An 18,484-nucleotide genomic window follows, 5' to 3' on the forward strand; every position below is an offset into this window, starting at 1 on the left:
ACCCCCTATTTTTATTCTTGATTTTGAAAGAGAATGATTGAAAGATTCCTTGAGGAAAGTTAGAGCAAAAGTTTAAGTCTTTCACTTTCGAGGTGCATATTACCTTAAAGCACTTGTCTATAGCCTTGAACACTGGTATGCATGATCCTAGGGTTGGTCTGTGTCAGATTTGTCGAAGTTGTGGTGAAATTCTCATTTGTGTATTTTGCAGAAATGTTTTCCCATTTTTTGTTAAAAAATGTTTTTCTCTTTACGTCCTTGTTGGATTGCTTTGAAACTTAATACTCTTGACCCTAGGATTGTTTTGTATTAAATTTCTCAATTGTGGTGAAATTTTCAATTTTGTATTTTTTTTTCATTTTTGGCAATGCCTTTTTCTTGGGTCCAAAATAATTTTCTTTGAATAAATGTTCTGATTGCTTTGAAACTTGTTTTGTGTGAATCTAGAGGCAACCTTGGTTGAGTATCTTCAAATTTTGGTGAATATTTTCATATACGCATTTTTTGCACAACTTTTCCCATGTTTGGCCAAAAATCATTTCCTCTAAAATTCCTCTTCCGATTGCTATAAAACGTTAATAGTATGCATGTGTCACAAAAAGTTATTCTTCACAAAGCACAGTAAGACTGTATCGACCATTAGGTAATGTGCCTTCAATTTATGAAATTGATGCCCTTTATCTCATTTTTCCGGTTATTGAAAGTAGTTATTTTACTTTAAAAGAAAAACTGTTCTTGTGCTGTACTCTACTGTTAAATGTATGTACAGTCAAATAATTTTTTTTGGCTAAATAATGCTTAACATCTATTTGTGTGTGTATAAGATTGAGTTTATAAGTCAGAGTAACTAGGATTATTCTACATTTCTACTGATTTATCAAACATTTGGCATTGTATTGAAAAAATACATATGACTCCAAAATGTCCATAAAGGTGTCCACAGAAAATCCGCTTGAATATATTCTCCATCCGCTATGTTCAGTTTCTTTTTATGTAAATAAAAGAATGTGTTGACTTGAAAAATGTAGTATGCCGGCTGTGAAGTATCAGGTGATAATAGGACTATAGAACACTTCATTGATTTTGTTCAACCTTTAGTATTGAATAAAGAAAATCAGTTTGACTCCAAAAGTGTCCTTTTGAACTCAGAGTGGTCCCCGGGAAATTCGAATGATTGTACACACTGTCTGCTTTATTCATTTTCTTTTGCATAATTGAAGCAATGTTCTAACTTGAAAAATGTAACATGCGACCTGTGAAGTATCAGGTATTAATAGTACTGTAGTACACTTCCTTTGATTTTTGTCAACTTTTAGTTTTGAATAAAGAAAATCAGTTTGACTCCAAAAGTGTCCTTTTGACCTCAAAGTGGTCCCCGGGAAATTTGAATGATTATACACTATGTCTGCTTTATTCAACTTCTTTTGCGTTTTGTCAACTTTTAGCATTGAATAAAGAAATTTAGTTTGACTCCAAAAGTGTCCTTTTGACCTCAAAGTGGTCCACAAGACTTGGGATGATTTTACACTTTCTCTGCTGTATTCAACATCGTTTATGTTAAAGAAAGAATGTTTTGATTTTAAAATTGAATATGCGACCTGTGAAAGTATCAGGTATTAATAAGACAAGAGTACACTTCCTTTTTCGTCCAACTTTTAGTATTAACACGATTGGAACTAATTTGGGATGATCGGATGAAGAAGTAATGTCTATTTAATCATAAATGTAATCTCATCTGCTTTTCTTTTTACATTACATACTTGTTTTTATGAGTAATTTGCAATAATTCAACATTCAGCTAAACGGCACCTTACACTTTTGAGAAATTTGAAAAATTTAAAACTCCAATCATCCCAAAATAGTTCCAATCGTGTTTATTTAATAAAGAAAATCAGTTTGACTTCAAAAGTGTCCTCTTGACTTCAAAGGTGTCCCCTGAAAATTAGGATAATTTTACTCTCCGTCTGCTGTATTCAACTTCTTTTAGGTAATGTATTACAATCGCGTCACTTTCTATGGTAGGTATTGGATATCTTTGTAAAAATATATAAAGAAAAACAGCCCCTAAAAATTGGCCTCGAGCCCTATTCAGGTGTATTTCATATTCGTAGCACAATGCTGAGGCGTATAGATCGCATTCGTGTCAAGGGATTTCGCTTCAGAACCGCTGCTAATCTGTTCATTGACGTTTTCCGTAGTTTACTACGACACCAATCAGTTTTTTTACTTACCTCGCAAAATAATGAAACAGCTTAGTCTTTGAATTAATGAATATGTACCTACTTTATCTCTGACTATCTATGACTCATCTCCTACTTCTGTTAATTATGTCGAATGTGGCAACATCTAATTTCAGCCGTTTTTAAGAGCCGTCGACTGTTTCTGCTCGGTTCTGAACTTTGCCAGATCCAAAGTATTCAATACGTTTTACGCGAGAGGGCAAACGCTGCAGAGTTCGTGGACGTCGGCTCACGGGAAAATTGTTGAAAATACATCTTATATTATCGAGGTAGCTAGCAGAAGTAGATAATGGGTCGTGAACCGACCAGTGTCATAGTACCGTCGAAATAAACTACCACAAATGTCTATGGGCTGGCTTGTGGCGATGAATTTTTGACCGCGAACGCGATTGATACGCCACAGCACTGCTGCAAATTGTATTTCATATCCGTTTATGTATTCAAGAGCAGCAATTAGAATGACTTCCAAATGTCGATATGACTTAAAATGAGTCATTTTATAGCTAAGTCATGATTGATATGGACACTAGCCCTTCCCATTGTTAATTTTGTGGTTAGCCCTTATTTTGTACATTTTTTCCCAACTTTAGGTATTAAATACTAAAAAGGCAGCTGATATTACATCAGAAACGCGAACAACAAAAGCGCCCATTATACGGTAGGTGTCGTCAGACTTGAGTTTAACCCCCTATCTTCCCGGACATTAAGGATAGGGACCACTTTGAAGTCGGGGACCACATTGAGGTCTTCACACACGTTGCATTCGAGCACTCGATGCCTCCTTATGTGATGAGCTGCCCGGCACCGGGTCAGAACGTGGATGTTTTGTGTTTGAAATAAAATACCCTACGACATTAAGAATAAGACGCCGGATAGAGAGTGAATGATGGGTTCTTAAATACTCTTTTTAAAAAAACACACGAGCTTTTCATATATATATATACAGTGGTTTTGGTACGGTATGATAGGTTTTTAGATATTTGAAATGTACATTTTGTGTAGTATGAATTTAATATTTTGAAGATTTAGTTTGGTTAAGTGGTCTGTAAAGAGCGGTTCTTGAAAGCTTAAGTTTGACTTTCCGAGAAATGTATTATCTGAAAATTCACAACTGAATTTCCCATGCTTTTAGCAGAATTTTATCTGTGTGCTTTTGAAAAGAGTTATAAAGGTAAAATGTTTAAAATGTTGCATGCTGTAAAGAAGAATGTCAAATATTGCGTGCTTATAATGGTGTATAAAAATAACATTTTTCTTGCCCAATTATATTGGTGTTCGAATGGATGCTTGGTCAGCCCACTGATTGGAATTATCTCGTTAATTACGGTATATTATACCGGCTGTTTTGGCGATGAATTTTATCCTGTTTTAGCAGAGATGTTTTGATTGTTTTATGAGGATGATGCTGTACTTTTGATCAAATCCGGAATATATCCCTAATTAGGAAAGTTCATTATGCAAATTTGGAATAGGTTGAAGTAAAAATGGTAAATAACTTTCAATAATGTTGTATCATAATATGTTTAATTTACATAGCAAGTTTCGTCAACTTTGGTGGAGTCAATTCAGATATATATCCCTTATGAGTAAAGTTCACTAAATATGCAAATTGAGCTTGCTAATTTTTTTTACTCTTAAGGGCGCGGGTTATTTCCATCACAACTGTACATGCAATACGAGCAGATCTCTATTAAATTCCTCTCCAGAGGAATAGCAATAGCAAACACGGTCAACCGTAGGCGTATGTGTGTAGAATTTTATTCGCGTGGAGACCATTAAATTAATTCAACTCCGTTCGAAAGAAAGTTAACTTGAAAAAAGAGTTCAGACAGCGTGAGACTGTGGTGGTTTGAAGTCGAATGTGGATGGCACTATTGTGCACATCTCTGGGCTCTTCATCTTGTCATAATAGTCCCAGGCTAGGGGGCGCTGTCCATTCGTCCAGAAGCGTTTTGCCAGCCCGCACGGCTTCAGTCGGTGCATTAGAACAATGGGAAATATGTCGGCTGCGTTGATATATTTTCCGCAGAGAAAACTGTCTCCTGCAGGAGATAAATAAACGAAAATCTTCAAATTAAACTAGGAATCGGTAGGTCCATACAGTTTATGTATTGAAAGGAGCACTTGAATCGGAAGGTTTAAAACCTGAAAATTTTCTTCAAATTTCCTTAGTGTAATTTTGAACGATTTTTATTATTAATTGTCAAGAATCAATATCAAAGGTCTCCGTTCAAAATAATGACTAGAGAAATAAACAACTTAAAAAGCTAGCGATACCTTAAATCAAAAGTGAACACTGTGTTGACTTAAAAAGGGATATAAAAACTTTCTTTCTTAAAAACAAAACGCTACAAATTTCAATTGAAAATGGGTGAATACAAGCAGCAGAAGAGAGTATTTTACCTTAAAAGTTTTAGCGTCCCAAATACTATTCCCGAGGCACACTACCATTACAGGTATAGCCGTTGTATGTTTTGATGTTTTTCAGCATTTTTTCCTAGAACAGCGCCAGTACTTCTCCCATAAGCATATCGAAACATAAAATCTCAAGAACGTCGAAATGTAAAGTATTTTCCTCTTCATTGCGATACATCGTATACCGAATGTGAAAAGTTATTGTTTTGGAAAGAATCTAGTCCGGACCAGAGTTTAACTGGACCAGAGTTTAACTCCCAAAAATAATACCATACATACATTTGAACGTCATTCGAACATTTGGATATTGCTCTTTGAAGTAGAACTAGAATTCCACAAACTAACAAAAATACCTGTTTAATACACTAAAGAATATATACAATCACCTGTAATCTGAATATGCCCATATATGGTAAAAGGGGTGTTCCTTGGTATTCAAAATGCCCATGTGAGGGCGCTGTTTTTTAAAAAGCGGCCACCTGCTCAAAATCTGTGATTGGTCAGATTTCTCCTTCCATGGTAACTGTGGTACAATTGAAACAGGTGACAGTATACCTTTAAAGGGAGAAGGTCGTCGTAACTGCGACTGTGTCTTTTCTTATTTACAAACAATGTATTTAATGAACGATATCTAAATGCATCACGTCAACATAGCTGCAACATTCAAATGTTATTATCTACTTTATAATAAGCATATAATAAGCATGTTTTTAATTTTCATCAATAAATATACATTGGATACGGTGTTTGCAATGTCTTATGTCTTCTTGCACGTGAAAGGAGTTTGGTGCCGCGGGGCTGCATCTTGTCGAGGCAGACTCGGACGACGAGGCAGCCGTGATGCGGAGAGATACTTTGACAACAGATGGTGTTAAATTTTAGTGAATACACGTTACTGTTTGCCGTAATCTTTCATCATTATGCGATGACGTGGCTTACACACGTACATTTTGGCTGAATGTCTGTTTCGCAACAGTAACAGTATTAGAGCTACGATTCTGTCATTTATTTTACAATAAAATTGTCCGTAGTGAAATTTATCGTAATCTCACACGACAGTAATCCTAATCTTCAAATGATAATCCAACTTCACTCGCGAACACTAGTTGGCGGATTCCTAAACATGTGACGGCTAAAAATAGTATTCCCCGTTTAAGATACTGCAAATTTTAATTAAAAGGTTTCTTTTTCTAGCAATTGTGCTTACATGTGCTGGTATGTAGATATGCCAAATAATGATAGACATATAAGACGATCTTGACCGACATATACTTCAATTCCTAAAACTAGTCTCTTCGAATCGAATCTTTATTTTAGCATTTACAGCATGTGTGGTACATTTTAAGGCCACTCATTTGTTAGAATATTAAACCTAATAATTTAAATGCGGAGTAATCTGGGAAATGTGACTCTAGTCTCACATGTTGAAATAAATTCGGTTCCAACTTTTGCTATCGATCGAATGTTCGATATGTACAATCAGGTTATCCATTGAAAATGACGACCCCTGCGGAACTAAGGCTCCCAAAACGTGCCCGCTGCCAATTATTGTGAAGTAGTCGACTGGATGCCGTATGTTGTGAGTTCGACCCGATCGAAAACTAGCCGTATTTTCTACCCTGGGTTGATAGCTGTGCTGGTGGACAGAATTGTCCCGGAGACTATCTTTCGCCCAGTTTAAGCGATGTATTCATTGCTTCGCTTCCATTAAGTTTGTGTGTGCGATTTGTGATAGTAATCGTACGTGTACAACGTGTGGAGCGGTCGCAGTCAGAAAAAGGTAACAACTTAGCCGGTTATTGAACCACTCTCTTTTGAGAGTGGGGATTTAGCCGAGCAGTTCTGTCTGTTGCCTCTCGCTAGGTGACTGATACCGTATGTTGTGAGTTCAAACCCGATTGAAAACAAGCCGTATTTCATTATCAATATCTATAATAAGAAAAAAAGCGTTCAGTTGTACACCACCTTATCATATAAAGGCATAACTAAATCGTATATTGATGTCACCTAAATACATATTAACAGAACCTGATGACATATTGACACCACCTCATAATGTAAAGGCGCCTTTTATCATATATCAACATAACTTTTCCATATATTGATAATTTTTTTACAATATGTGCTTAGAATACTTAATCAGATATTGGCATCACTTAATTATATATTGACACAACCTTATCATATAGAGGCATTACTTACTCATATATCGATATCAGCTCATTATATATTAACAGTACCACATTTTGACATTACTTTATAATATAAAGGCGTCATATAATCATATATCAATATTACGTAATCATATATTTACATTTCCTTACAGTATAAAGGTAATATCTAATCATATATTCCTGTCAAGTATTTATATATTGACACTACGTAAACAAGTAAAGGCGTTTCATAATCATATATTTACTGTATAACAAAGATAGTACCTAAACATTGACAGTACCTAACCATATAAAAAGTTTCCAAATAACATGTTGATATTACTCTATAAAATAAATGTGACACTTAAAATATATATTGATGTAACGTAAGAATAGATTGGCATTGTCTTATAATATGATGAAGTCATCCCATCACATACAGCAAAGAAACCCAAGAAGGCATAACGGCATTCCATAGAAAACAATGACTGAGCCTTTGTTGAATTCAAATCTACAATACTACTGAATTCATCTGGCAAGCGTGTTAATCCAAAATAATATCAGTCAAAAGTACAGCATCATTCTCATAAAACAATCAAAACATCTCTGCTAAAACATGATAAAATTCATCGCCAAAATAGCCTGTATAATATACCGTAATTAAGGAGATAATTTCAATCAGTGGGCTGACCATGCATCCATTCCGAACACCAATGGGGCAAAAAAAAAATTATGTTTATACACCATTACAAGCACGCAATATTTGACATTCTCCTTTACAGCATGCAACATTTTAAACATGTTATCTTTATTACTTTTTTCAAAAGCACACAGATAAAATTCTGCTAAAAGCATGGGAAATTCAGTTGTGAATTTTCAGATAATACATTTCTCGGAAAGTCAAACTTAAGCTTTCAAGAACCGCTCTTTACAAACCACTTAACCAAACTAAACCTTCAAAATATTTAATTCATAGTGCACAAAATGTACATTTCAAATAGCTAAAAACCTATCATACCGTACCAAAACCACTGATGTGAAAAGTTCGTGTTTTTTTTCAAAAGAGTATTTAAGAATCCATTATTCACTCTCTATCCGGCGTCTTATTCTTACTGTCGTAGGTATTTTATTTCAAACACGAAACATCCACGTTCTGACCCGGTGCCGGGCAGCTCATCACATAAGAAGGCATCGAATGCTCGAATGCAACGTGAAATCGATCAATCATTTACTGTCAAAAACACCACATATTTGTCAGACAAAGTCAAATTGGAACGTGATGTAATGACATTTTGTGACACACCTGAATAAGAGTTTGCATTCGCATGAATATTAATAACTTTATGCAGGGTGGCCTGATTGTGTTGAACGACAGTAACAATTCACTACTATGTACAGATTAAGCAAAGAAGTAATTAGCGACTGAAACATTTGCCCAAACTTTTCTCACACGGAGCCTTTAGCCAGAATTTTCTTTCGAAGTAAAGAATAAAATACCTCGGGTGACAGAGAAATGTTTAATACTAGAGGAACGGATTACCAAAACCTTATTCGAAATTATCATTTTATATTGCTATCCATTTGTTTCTGGATCCCAATGATAACTCTACGTTAAAATACCAAATTTTCGATTTCGCTCTCAACAAGAAGATTGACTCCACAAGCCTTAATCAGCATTCTCCTTTTAAGCTCAAGTACATTTAACTAGTTCTCTATTATCTTTGCACTGACCGTCGTTTGTAAGGTACCAATGGCCCCATGTCTGCGCTCGTCCAATTTTGGCGTCAACTCCTACGATGTAGTTGTTTTGGATGACTATGGGCTTTGTAATCTCACGCAGTGTTGTATTCTTGTACCAAAGACCTGACACAAAATGTTTAAGAGGCAATGTTTTAACTTTCACGTGAGTCTTTTGTATAACCCTTTCAAGGATTAACATTTCGGAGTTGGGACCAGTCATCATGGCAGATCCGTTAACCTGTGTTTCCATGTACGCTCCAAATTTTCTGAACATGTCCAACCATACCCTTTTACCCGATGCAGTTGTATTTATGTATATGAATCCCATGGAAATCCCTCCTTCACCTAAGCTGTTTGGTGTCGACACTAAGTCAAAGCCTTGGCATTTGCTGATTAACGGAAGAGCGTCATCAAACCATACTGCATCAGATTCAATGACAGTGACAGGAATATTTCTCTGAAGTAAAACAACTACCAGCCATGTCCTCAAGAGAACGAACCGATAGTAACGAATCTCTCCGAAATACAACTTGAAACCTGTTTCAAAAGGTAGGAGTAACGATTGAATTTCGATGTTCAGTTTGGATAAACCATCCATTGCATCCTGATCTGTCGCTAGGAAGACAACCCGAGGCAACACTCCCATGCATTTGACGTTACATGCCCAGCTCTTGGTGAGGTTTAAGTAACCACGATTAAAGAATTGTAGGGTGACGAAGCCATACTGCTCGGCTATCTTCCTCGAAAGATGAACTAACGTAGAAACGAATTCCGACTGATCGAACAAGGTTTGATTGCCGATCACAAGTCTGTCCTCTGTAACCTGCTGCCTGTTTCCCGTCTGTTCAGCCTCCATTACGTTGAGTTTGTCCTCGCTACGGACTGTTGAGGATGTTGTCATATGATTATATGTTGATGAACCAAGTGAACGACCAGTGTGGTTACTAGTACTCTCACTGTTCAACAGCTGCGACGGTGTCTCATCATCAGCAGAATGTGTCTGCATCTGATCGCTCTTCGACAGACCATCACGATTTAAGTACATGTATGTACGATCTTCATCGGTAAGAAACAATTTTTCAGAAACTTCGTTTGTCGGCATATGATCGCTCTTCGATAGATGATTACGGTGTAAATATGTTTGATCTTCATCAGGAGGCAACAGTTTTGCAAAAACGTCGTCGAGTGAGGGTAGTCGATAAAGGAAAACAACTAGCATAAATACCATGAAATATTTTAACGTGCGGCGGAATATCATATTTGTGTTGATACTTGCTTAATCAACAAGCGTCTAGTGACGTTTTAGGTAATATGAGTCGGTCCTCCGATTGGTGTGACCACGATTGTACACGCAGGGGTTTAAACCCCGGGCACAAAAGACCTCCTACCTTATTAGAGATTCATAAGCAAATTGAGTGACAACTGGTAAAAGCTCAGCTTGCTGCTCCGTGGAAATCGCCGTAAACCAGCCTCAACTAAGCCATATTGAGGTTTTGAAACGGGGACGTCTGTTTTTTATAAACATGTCGGCCATTTAACTATCTATACTATGATACAGTTTTTCGAAAGAAAGGAAGGTTTTTCCTCGAAAATCGGCCGTAGACCATTGTTTAGCGTTGTTGGAAACGGCTTTTTCAAATATATGTCAATTAGTCTGCAAAGCGCAGAAGTGTAAATCGGTGCTTCGCAGGGTAATTGTTCCACTGTAGGTTACATTCATCGAATCAGCCCGCAAATTATTTTGGTGCCAGATTTGCTCTTGACAAAGGGGGTATTAACCAGTTGTACTCCCGGGTGGTACTGTCACGGAAAATATATACCCAAGCATGTTCTCAAAATCCCGGAAAAGCTGGAGTTTTTTGTTCATCGACTCTAGGCCCGTGAAAACACATGTCCAGTGCTACCAAAGGGCCAGGAGGTGCTATCAGTCATATGAGTACAAAAATTATTTAACGTCCATAAATGCAGATATTGTTAGTTTTATATTTGAAAAAAATTCATAGTTGTATCATAGACTACCATGTACAGTGAATCAACCTTTTCGGTGAAATTCCAAAAATCTAATTTCTTAAACACATATGCACTTGTAATCATCCTATTCTAATCAAGTACAAGTATGTCAATTTTCTATGTATGCACAAGTATATCAAGTTTGGCATTGGAAAAACACAATATTCAGAAACTTGTCATGGACTCCAAAGTATAATGAATCAACATTTTCAGTAGAATTTCAAAATCAAATTTCTTGTACACATAACATGCACTGGTAACATTCCTATTATAATCAAGTACCATTATGTTAATTATTCAAATTTTATACGCATATGTGCACATGTATAGCAAATTTTTCATTGGAAAAAATATATTCACAGTTTTATCATGGACTCTCATGTCTAGTTTATGAACATTTTCGGTGAAATTTAAATTTTTATATACATAATTATGTGTTTGCAGCTTTACTCAAGCAGTGGGGGTGTTATTAAGTCAGTAAGTATACAAATATGTAAGTAGCTGAAATAAAAATACAAAACTTCTTTGACTGCTGTGATTGTATAACCACTTTATATAGGAAGTGCAATTGTCTCTGGTCAAGTCCTTGTAGCTATATAAGCAAAACTGTGAAAGCTCAGATATGCAAATTACAAATTAGTTGACATGAAAATGCGAAATGACTCTCAATATTGTTTTAACCTGGTATTATCAATATACATAGTATGTTTTGTCAACTTTGATCAAATCCCGGTATATATCCCTAATTAGGAAAGTTCATTAAATATGCAAATTTGGAATAGGGTGAAGTAAAAATGTTAAATAACTTTCAATAATTATGTATCATAGTATGTTTAATTTACATAGCAAGTTCCGTCAACTTTGGTGGAGTCAATTCAGATATATATCCCTAATGAGGAAAGTTCATTAAATATGCAAACTGAGCTTGCTAATTTTGTTTTCTCTTAAGGGCGCGGGGTTATTTTCCTCTTCATCGCGATACATCGTATACCGAATGTGAAAAGTTATTGTTGTGGAATGAATCTATTCCGGACCAGAGTTTAACCGGACCAGAGTTTAACTCCCAGAAATAATACCATACATACATTTGAACGTCATTCGAACATTTGGATATTGCTCTTGGAAGTAGAACAAGAATTGCACAAACTAACGAAAATACCTGTCAAATACACTAAAGAAGCCTTAAAGGTATACAATCACCTGTAATCTAAATATGCCCATATATGGTAAAAGGGGCGTTCCTTGGTATTAAAAATGCCCATGTGAGGGCGCTGTTTTTAACAAGCGGTCACCCGCTTAAAATCTGCAATTGGTCAGATTTTCTCCTTCCATGGTAACTGTGGTAAAATTGGAACAGGTGACAGTATACCTTTAAAGGGAGAAGGTCGTCGAAACTGCGACTGTGTCTTTTCTTATTTATAAACAATGTATTTAATGAACAATATCTAAATACATCACGTCAACATAGCTGCAACATTCATTATATCTACTTTATAATAAGCATGTTTTAATTTTCATCAATAAATATACATTGGACACGGTGTTTGCAATGCCTTATGGGTCCCATGTTGTCATATTATGAATTGACAATTATAGGGAAAAAACTGAAACTTTCAAGACAATTTTCATTGTTTTGGTCCAGAAGATAAGTGCATTTTGTTCTCCTTCTCCCGTCCCCCAACCTATGGTTGTTAAAATACTACAATCAAGCTTACATCACGACGTATTGTGAATGATTTTAATGTTTTATCAAATGATTCTTGCCGGATTATGTCCAGTCGTGTTGACAGAACGCCAAACATTTCGACACACATAATTATAAGAATGTAGAATAAGGAGCTGCCAAATGATGGAAAACATCAACAGTTACAGGTAATATAGCTTCTAATTCGTAATTCATGTAAAAAATTGAAATAAAAATTAACCATGGGATATGTGCGTTTTGTTTCCTTTAGTTTCTCTTGTACGTCCGACATTAATATTAGCCTGTAATTTCTTGATAGAGTGTCTCGAAAATCGCCCTCGATATTTTAGTATTGGCTTGAAAATTCCATGGATTGAGAAGTGTCTGCAGCATAATTACTTCCGAATAAAAAATGTCATGTCATGCCGACATCTGCGGCGGATTGAAAATTAGCATATAATACTTGTAAATTGAAAAGAAATATTTCACTGTATCAGTAACTATCGCATAGCAACACACAGGTATAACAAAAAAAACAAAACCAAAAGCAAAAACTAATCCATAACAAATCGCAGCATACCTACTCACCACAAAGAAATGTCACTAAAGCAATTAAAAAATACAATTTTATTTGTATGCTAAAGTCTATTTAAATTGAAAAAAAATAATTCTATTTCCTATTTTCAATATAAGCGTATGATTTCCAAATCAGCATAATGATACTTGATAGCAGATTGCGGCCAACGCGATGTCTTGTTAATTCATCAGCCAGACGTAAATTGAAAACAGTAAATACTGACTAATTATTTCCAAGTTGGTGCAGGTGCAATGATATGCTGCTTTGCTAACGCAGGCATCAAAGGCGGTGCTTCGCAGGGTAATTGTTCCACTGTAGGTTACATTCATCGAATCAGCCCGCAAATTATTTTGGTGCCAGATTTGCTCTTGACAAAGGGGGTTATAAACCAGATTGTACTCCCGGGTGGTACTGTCACGGAAAATATATACCCAAGCATGTTCTCAAAATCCCGGAAAAGCTGGAGTTTTTTGTTCATCGACTCTAGGCCCGTGAAAACACGTGTCCAGCGCTACCAAAGGGCCAGGAGGTGCTATCAGTCATATGAGTACAAAAATTATTTAATGTCCATAAATGCAGATATTGTTAGTTTTATATTTGAAAAAAATTCATAGTTCTATCATGGACTACCATGTACATTGAATCAACCTTTTCGGTGAAATTCCAAAAATCTAATTTTTTGAACACATATGCACTTGTAACCATCCTATTCTAATCAAGTACAATTATGTCAATTTTCCAATGTCTATGTATGCACAAGTATATCAAGTTTGGCATTGAAAAACCACAATATTCAGAAACTTGTCATAGACTCCAAAGTATAATGAATCAACATTTTCAGTGAAATTCCAAAATCAAATTTCTTGTACACATAACATGCACTGGTAACATTCCTATTATAATCAAGTACAATCGTGTTAATTATCCAAGTTTTATACGAGTATATGCACAAGTATAAAAAATTTTTCATTGGAAAAAATATATTCACAGTTTTATCATGGACTCCCATGTCTAGTTTATGAACATTCTCGGTGAAATTCAATTTTTTAAATACATAATTTTGTGTTTGCAGCTTTACTCAAGCAGTGGTGGGGGGTGTTATGTCATGAAATTTTTATCATCTTAGAAGGGGACCATCACATTTTTGGTGCAATGGGTAGGGGAGTTCAGTTATTTTGACTGATGCACGGAAAGAAATTGCCGGCCCACCCCGGCCATAATAACTGAACGCTCCCTTAGCTCCATGCAAGAACCAACTGCGCAGAAATTGGGTGAAATATTGGCTGTCTATCGTATGCTAATAAGGCCAAAGTAATTAAATTCTTTGTTTAGTGTCCCCACCCGCCTAGGTTTTCAAGGTTTTCATGAAAAACACACAGTGTATTTGAATAGGAAATTTTAGGACATAACCGCTTAGCTTTTCTGAACTAAAATTTTTATACAATTTTTTATTTGATGCAATCAAATTACATTGTGTTAATTTTCTTTTGTGTGGTTTCCCATTTTGAGTGGACGCAAAACAAATAATTTTAATTACTTTGGCCTAAGTATAACTTTCAGCTTGAGCGGAGGTATAGAAATTTGCATAATTCAATAGGCTGCAGATCCTCGTTCTTAATGTAAACAAGCAATATGCCGGAATACACGTCGTTCGAGCGACTTGGTCGTGAAAATGGGCTCGAAAGCTCACAAATGTGATTATTTAATGCGAAATTGAACAAGCTATGAGGTAATGTACACTTTTGAGAGTAATTTCATCGTATCTATGCATGATAGAAATAAATACTAATTGACAACTGAATTCGTACGTTGCCATGATGGTTTATACCTCTCAGCTGTGTGCTATTTTTAGGCTGTGACCCGAAACACACTGATACAGGTCTTGAACAAAAATAATACTTGTTGTGTCAAACCACTTGCTATTGAACAAGGCTTGTGACAAGTTTCGTGAATTTCTGACAGTGCGCCAATATTTGCGGCATGATTTCACGATGCCATGTATTCGCTGTTAGGCCGCGTTCAAAAAAATGGATAGGGGGGGGGGGGGGCTGGAGGAATCGCGATTGAAATCTTATTTTTTTTCAGATCCCCCCCAATACCCTCGAAAATTTTCAAGTCCCCCTCAATACCCTCACAAATTTTCAAGTCCCCCCAAAAAAATTACCATATAGCCGCATATTTAATAGGAATGCACGCAGAGAAATAAAAACATGTAATGTGTCGTTCTGCTCGCAAATGTTCAACACTACCTCTTATCAGCAGGTTGTGGAGCCATATACCTAGGGCAAGTTCTGAAATTCTTAAATTGATTCATTTTTAAATGCATCAGTGAACTTTTTGGATTTTTCAGTCTAAGCCGACTTGAGTTTATCCAACTCTGGCCAGTCCATAATGGCACCAGCTGAAAATCACACAAAATGACAATCATGAGAGAGCATGAAAATTGTGTATTCCTAGCTACGTTTAACCAAATTGTGAAAAAATGAACACAGTGACCTACCGATTTTTTTTTTCAAAAGTGCAAGACATATACAACTTAGATGCCACTTATAAAATGTTTTACACAATTGACAATACTGGAAGGTTAAAATATTCCATGAAATTAATGTTTTAATCTCAGAAATTTTGGGTGTAATAATGGCAAATTTGATAAAAAAATAAAAGATTCCATTTAGTCACACATTTTTCCATTTAAATTAGAGTCTTTACTGTTCAAAGGTTTACTTTTGTGTTATTGGTACAATGAGATGTGAAAATTTCATTCACTGCATGAACTTGAAATGAATGGTTTTATATATTGATTTTAAGTGATTTCAGAAAAATGATTTTTCATCGTACATTTGTATAAGATCAAGTATGGTGACCCCATCTTTTTTCTCTAATATTTGATTGTTCTCATATGCCAGAATTCAAAAATCCATAAGTAACTGTTAGTCCCCTAGTCTTCTATGTGTTGCTCTCTTGCTGGATCTTGTGTACAAGTAGATGTATGTTTCACTGTCAATTGAGTGTCCTATGACCGAAACTCTTCTTAAACTACATCAGAGTCAGAGCTACATGTATCACTGTCACTGCCAGTATGTAGTAGCAGGGCAGTAGTTGTATTAACTTTTTATTTTGACAATATTTTTGTTCAGTTTATACAATTGTGTTCTTTTTCTACTCCCTACAGAATGTTGAGCTATCCAGTATTCAGCTTGCCAACACAGCCTACGTGTACCGTGCATTTGCATCATTCAATTATCACCAATATTTAGACAAACGGGCTTTGTTGATAAACTGAATATTGTGTTTTTCAGCAGCATGCTGTAGAGAGACACCAAGAAACTGTGTATGACACATTGCATAGAAATATTGAAAAATTATCAACACTTGTAGCTCCTTCCCATTACAAGGCCAACTTGTTCTACGAAAATTTAATGGCATTCATACATTTTTAGACTTTTTCGAGATTAAAGACATAAAATATGACAAAACGGTTCTAGATTTTGTTTAATTATTACAAACATTAGAACCATTGGACGACATCAAAAGGTTGGGAGTCAAAATATTTTCAGGTCCCCGCTATAGGCAGAGCAAAACTTTCAAGTCCCCCCCTCGACTACCCCAAAAATTTTCGAATCCCCTTAAATTCCTCCAGCCCCCCTTTTTTTGAACGCGGCCTTACCGTTCAAGGCCGATCGTACAGCCCAGTGTACGCGTGTACAGCGTACAACGCTATGGCACTGAGTTAATACGGCGAAACTCGGTCAACATTGACGAGTTGAAACACGGTAAATGAACAGTGATATACTACCCGTTACCAGTGAAAAGGAAAACTGTGACAAATCACGGTCACTCAAATCCACTCTTACAACGATACTATTATCTTGAAAGGCTGAGGGGTCAGTAAACCTAGACGTGGGAATGTCCGACCACCACATCCTGCATCGACTACAAACAGACACTGACAGTTGACAATGACCGCCGGAATACAAGAGAAGTCGGCCAGTACAGTATGCACCCAAGTAGAATATATGCTCCATAATAGTGTTTCTTTTTTTGAAGTCTCACTTAAGTTATATACTAAAGCGATCTAAATTTCGTTCATGAGATGAGCGTAATGTTTGCAAACTTCACAGATCACAGTTCAACGCACGTATGATATACACACATTAGGTAAAATTAAAGATGGCGGTGTATCGCGATCGTGGTAGCGAGTTTTGCAGCCTTCGTCATAGTTACACTTGAAGTTCGTTAAAAAGTCATAGGAGATGGTGAAGCAACTTAGTTAGGAGTCATCAAGCCATGAATTTTACTGAAGAAATGGCACAATGTTTGCCTGAACTTTAATTCGGTACGCGCGCGACCTGCAGAAGCACTGAGACAGACCGTACACGTTTCATCTGTTCCCTATGGCCACAGTGGAGTTAAATTCTTCGAAAATCTTGAATTTGGGAGAAAAGAGAAGCCAGAAATCGGGCGATTTGCATACAGTTGCATAAATTAACACTTCTTTTTCACGTAACTTACGACTGCTTGACAAGCTAAAACCATAGGGAACAGATGAAACGACCCTGGGGTGGGGAGGAGGGTTTTTTGTGCAACGGTTTACCTTATTTGATTTTATTAATTTTGACTGTGATATTTCAAATAAAGAGTTCGACTCCACACCGTCTGACTGCTTTATATATTACCGACAAGTCCTTATCTCCTTTCAAACTTGTGTATACACCACTGTAATTGCTCCGAAAACATTGCCAACTTGCTAATTCGCTGTCGGTATCAGCGGATTAAGTGATTGAGTCAACACCACAGCCGTCCCACACGCATTTTAATGCGTGTGGGACGGCTGTGGTGTTGACTCAATCACTTAATCCGCTGATACCGACAGCGGATTAGCAAGTTGGCAATGTTTTTCGGAGCAATTACAGTGGTATGTACACTGGTTGAAGAGGAGATAAGGAATTGTAGGTATTGAAAACACAGTCAGACGGTGTGGAGTCGAACTCTTTATTTGAAATATCACAGTCAAAATTAATAAAATCAAATAAGGTCAACCGTTGCACACAAAACCTCCTCCCCACCCCAGGGTCCTTTCATCTGTTCCCTATGCTAAAACGTGAACCCAACCAATATTTTAATCTTGGGTTAACAAATTAGTAAAAATTGGATGAATATTTGCAAAAAAAGTGATTTTGAGCAAATACGCTGTGTTAGGTGCAGCGCCCTCTGTACAGCCGTGAAGGTTCTGGCAGATCAGGTTTGACTGTGATGTCTTCGCTAGGTGCCGTAGGAATTTCCATGCACGATGCCTTTGTTTTGTTTCCCAAGATGTATTTTGTGCGTGTTTATTATTAAACTCTGATAATAGTTATCAACAACAGTAGAGCTATTCAACAGTGCACAAGTCAACTTCGAACTCCAGGTTTTCTTTCAACATCCACATTGCACTTGAGGCTTGCCCTACCTTGGCAAAATTACACCTGGAACCCATCATATTCATTCACCTGGTACTGCTATGACAAACACAGACTTGTCAAAGCAAATCGCTTCTGCTTCTCTGGATACATTTGTACACCGGAACAGGGTTTTTCGTTCGGACTTTGGAAAAAACACAAACCGGCAGTTTGTCGCAAAGGTAACTTGATTTTCAAATATGTTCAACTAGTTAAAAACATATGTA

Source organism: Ptychodera flava, chromosome 11 (genome assembly GCF_041260155.1).
Source record: "Ptychodera flava strain L36383 chromosome 11, AS_Pfla_20210202, whole genome shotgun sequence".
Lineage (NCBI taxonomy): Eukaryota > Metazoa > Hemichordata > Enteropneusta > Ptychoderidae > Ptychodera > Ptychodera flava.